Here is a 5,000-nt window from a genome sequence, read left to right as displayed (position 1 = left end):
ACTCTTGTGTGTTTTCCAAGAATATCCCTGCGCCTGTGCGGCCATCCTCAAGCACAGAGCCATCTGTGTAGACAAGGAAGTCCTCCTTGTACTCCGTCCTTATCATCTCCCTCACATGTGCTAGGAGAAGATGCGGACCGTCTTGGCATCTCAATCCCGGAATTTCTGAGACAACTATTGGTGGTTTGAGCACACAGAGGGGAGAGAGATCCACCTGACACTGGGTAACAAGTTGTCTCGCATCGGGAGGAAGCCCGGCTTTTATGCAGAGGTCCTTGACAGAGCCAGGCAGACCTTGAATGTGCGTCGTCTGTGAGGCCGGCAACCAATCCTCCCGGAGTTCCTCATCCGTAGAATTTGCAACTTTAGCACTAGTGAACAAGTATTTGCAGGCATTTTTCTTCAGTTGATACCAAAGAGGAAGAACACCTGCTTCATTATACACTTGTTCATGTGGAACTGATGCTGGCAAACCGAGACCCAGGCGGAGCGCTTGGCACTCCACTCTGGCTAATCTACACACTGCCCCCGGGGGAAGATCGTGCATGGCAGGAGATCCGAAGAGGAGCCGGGAGCGTACCAGACTCTTGACCATGGATATCAGTGTTTCCCTCCTTTGACCCCAGGGCTCTCGGCGGATGACTCGGACGAGGTTTAGGGCTCGTCTAGCGTTTATTATGACCTGATTTATGTGGCTAGTCCATTTTCCGTCTCTCTGGAAGATGACCCCCAAATATCGAAATGCCTTAGCTGGGTATATGGGAGTTCCGTCCACTGTGATGTAATTCCAGTCAGGGTAGTCTCCTCTGTTGTAACCTATGCCGTGGACTGGCATGTAAACAGTCTTTGATGCGGAGAGCATGAAGCCCAGGTCGGTCAGTTGGGTCATTACCAGGTCAACCTGTCTCTGAAAGAGACGGAGTTCTGACTTGTGCTGGTCAGAATCCTTTTTGGGCCGCCGGTGCCTAGCTTTCCTCCATAATGCTATGTCATCAGCATAGGCTGTGACGACAGTGTCCTTTCTCACTCCTTTTCCTACATCCCCAAGGAGCAATGTGAAGAGGAGCGGGGCAACTACGGAGCCCTGGGGGACTCCCATATCAATGGTTGACGATCGGCTGAGGTGTCCTTTCCAGCGTACAACCATGGATCGACCTGAAAGGAAGGACTGCACAAATTTGTACAGTCCCGGCGAAACTCCAATAGACTTGAGTTTAGATAGCAGTTTACCGTGCCAGACGGTATCAAAAGCTTTGGCAATATCTAAAAAACACGTCTGTAGAATCCGTCTCTGTCTTTGGGCCCTACGTATATGTTCGGAGAGTCGCACGATGTGGTCAGTGATGCTTCTCCCTTTTCTAAATCCGGCTTGAAGTTTTGGGAGGGCTTCCTTATCTTCCACCTGGGACTTCAGTCGATTCAATACTATTCTCTCATAGAGCTTTCCTACGTGGGAGGTGAGAGAGACAGGCCTGTAGTTGGTTACGCTTTTCCTGCTTTTGTTTGCCTTGGGAATTGGTACCACAATAGCGTGCTTCCAGGCGCTAGGAACAACGCCTTGCCTCCAGCATTTGTTATATAATCTTAGCAGATTAATTTGCATGGAAAGCGGCAGTTGCTGTAGGAGAGGGTATGTGACCTTATCTGCTCCAGGCGACTTCTTGTTTGTCCGGGTTACCCTGAGTGCCCAGCGCAATTCTTGTAGGGTTAGGCTCGAGTCTTCCCCTTTCGGTGGAGAAAGATCCATTCGGGATTCTTGTTCGCGACGGAGGCGCAGTTGTGCTTCGGGGAGGCTGGCCATGGTACTTGCACTAGCAAAGTGGTGGAGAAAGCTTTCAGCCTTCTCCTCAGGAGTGCACAGGATCGTACCGTCTGGGGCTGTAAGGTCATTATCCGGTGGGTTATATCGGCTCTTTAGGATCTTGACCTTTTTCCAAGCTGCGCTTAGGTCCAAAGTGTTGTCCTTGCTATCCATCCAGTATGCAAGCTTTGCTTGGGCTATGGTCCTCTTGCAACGCGAATTTGTTGTCTTCATCTCGATGAAGGCTTCTTCCGACCCTTCTCTCTTGTACCGATGGTAGGCCAACCTTTTGTTGTGGACAGCAATCTTGCAGTCCTCCGTCCACCAAGGGTGGCCACGCCTTCCCTGACCTATGCTGACGAAGGGGATTGCGTGTCTAGCTGCTGCCAGAACTATGCCGGTGAACTGCTGATTTAAGCTGTCCACAGAGTTGTCGAGGTCTAGGCTAATGTCATCGTTGTTCAAGAACTCTTTGTATGCAGTCCAGTTTGCCTTTTGAAGGTTAAGGTTTCCTTGCAGTGGAGGCAGGTGGACTACAGGTGAGAGGTGTATGGAGACGCAGATAGGGAGATGATCTGAAGACAAAGGGTCCCCAAGTGTGAACCAGTCTGTGGCTCCCGCTAGGTTTGAGGATACGAAAGATAAGTCGATGGCTGACTTACTGTGCCCTACCACGTCTGGAACTCTGGTGTGGGTGCCATCGTTGAGGAGGACCATATCCACGGAGTCTAACTGTGAGGCGAGTTCAGGAGAGGAATGGGGATATTCGTCTTCCCATAGGGCGTCGCGACGATTAAATCCCCCACCACTACCCAGTTGTCAGTGAAGGCTCCAAGCCATTCAAAGTGCCTAGTCGTTTCTGGATTGTAATAATTTAGGATGTTAATGGTCTGGTCTTCTTTCACCTTGACAGAAGAGACCGTACCATATCCTGCCTCCAGTGGAGGTCCAGGCAAGGTTCCGACTTGGGCGGCTAATCCTAGGGAGACATACGTGGCTACCTTTGCTTCGCCTGAAGCATCGGTCCCATAGAAGGGAGGGTAGTGGTAGCCTGGCAGAGTTGGTAGCTGGAGAGGGCGTTTCCGAAGTGATTGTAGTGCAATTACCTCGTAGTGGTGTTTGGCGAGATGCTGCACTAGTTGATCCCAGGCAGTGTTGATTGCCCGACAATTCCATGTCTACAAACAGTTGGACCACACATTTATACATCCGAAGATGGGAACAAGGACAGGTCACACCGCTGGCTGTCTGGGGATTCCCTTTCCCGTATCATGCATACGTTTCCCAATTGTATATATAATTAATTTACTTGTTGCCTTTGACAAACAAACAAAACCTTCCCTGTCATTGATATTTTCATAATAATTAATGTAGGAAGCTTGAACATTCTTCCTCATGTTTCTCCTTAATCCCGTGTGTAAAACCTCGACTCCATCCCAGTGGGGCAAATGTCCAGACCGGTCAGCATGTTGTAGGATTTTCAGTGAGGAATTTTTAGAAGATGAATTAGCCTTCATAACTAATGCCTTTAAGAAATTAAAATATACAGGGGGAATGATTAAAAAGCTGAAAGGAGTAGCTAGGAACATTTTCATGAGACCAAATGTCCAATCGTCCGAGGATAATAAGGTACAGTATATTTCGGTTCCTAACTCTAGAAAAACTGAAGGCATAGACAGATTTCTTGGGAAGAGTGGGATAAAAATAGCAAGGACGTCCAATTCCAAAATTGGAAAAATTGTCAAGACCAAGAATATAAAAGGACTGTCCCAAAACGCCCTCAGTACCATCTATCGCATTCCTTGCGGTAGTTGCTCATCTTCGTATTACGGCGAGTCAGGTCGAGGCGTCGAGAAACGCATAGCTGAGCACAAACGAGACTTGAGGTCACACAGGACGTCTAACTCACTCGTCCAACATGCTGACCGATCTGGACATTTGCCCCACTGGGATGGAGTCGAGGTTTTACACACGGGATTAAGGAGAGACATGAGGAAGAGTGTTGAAGCTGCCTACATTAATTATTATGAAAATATCAATGACAGGGAAGATTTTGTTTGTTTGTCAAAGGCAACAAGTAAATTAATTATAAATACAATTGGGAAACGTATGCATGATACGGGAAAGGGAATCCCCAGACAGCCAGCGGGGTGACCTGTCCTTGTTCCCATCATCGGATGTATAAATGTGTGATCCAACTGTAAGTATACAGAATACTGAAGAAGACCGAGTCGGTCGAAACGTATAAGCAATAAAAAGTTCCAGCCCATCTTCGCTTATTCATCCACCACCCAGTCTCTCATCTGTCTAAACCATTCATCATATATATATATATATATATATATATATATACATATATATATATATATATATATATGTGTGTGTGTGTGTGTGTACATACATACATATACTAAAGGCTTTCCCCCATACACGGGGTGTAGCCAAAAAGAAAAAGGTATAGAAATCACTCCCACCCATTTCATTCCCTATATATTTCACTCCCCTAAACCCTCCTCCCTCCTTCTCATCTTAGCACCTCCTGGATGACGGGTCATCCCTGCATCCTTTCCACTGCCGTGGGTCAGTAACAGTGTCGCAAGACACAGCACATCCACAGTGAGGCCGCTTCATTAATTCGGCGACCCCCTTCTCCGTCCCCTCATGAAGAAAAGGAGAAGGCGAGGAGAAATCCCTTCGGGCTGCGTCAAATGATTTCTCATACATACTTTTTCGACCCCCATACCCCACCCACTCCCCCTCATGCACCATAGCATTATCCATACACAACACTTCTCCATTCACCTCTGTCTTCTTTCCTCTCCCGTCTTTCCTCAACAAACATTCCTCTCTTATGTAATGCCCCTTTCACCCCCATTCATCCATCTCATCCTAGGACGCCTTCTCATATTCACTCTTTCTACCTCTGCCTTCCACACCTCTTTTACTAATCTTTCTTCACTCATTCTTTCCATGTGTCCAAACCATCCTAATACTCTTTCATCAACCCTATCTCCCAGCTCCCTTTCCACCCCTGTTCTCCTCCTCACCTCCTCATTTCTCACCCTATCTAGCCTAGTAACCCCTATCATACTTCTCAGACATTTCATCTCAAAAATATTCAAACGGTGTAGAAATAAGAACAAGCTTATGAGTAGAGAAAATACTTTATAAACAACAGTTTTGATTGTTGTGAAGAAAA

This window comes from Oratosquilla oratoria, chromosome 43 (assembly GCF_046742065.1).
Source record: "Oratosquilla oratoria isolate Oo_2021 chromosome 43, ASM4674206v1, whole genome shotgun sequence".
Taxonomy (NCBI): domain Eukaryota; kingdom Metazoa; phylum Arthropoda; class Malacostraca; order Stomatopoda; family Squillidae; genus Oratosquilla; species Oratosquilla oratoria.
This window is presented reverse-complemented; position numbering follows the sequence as displayed.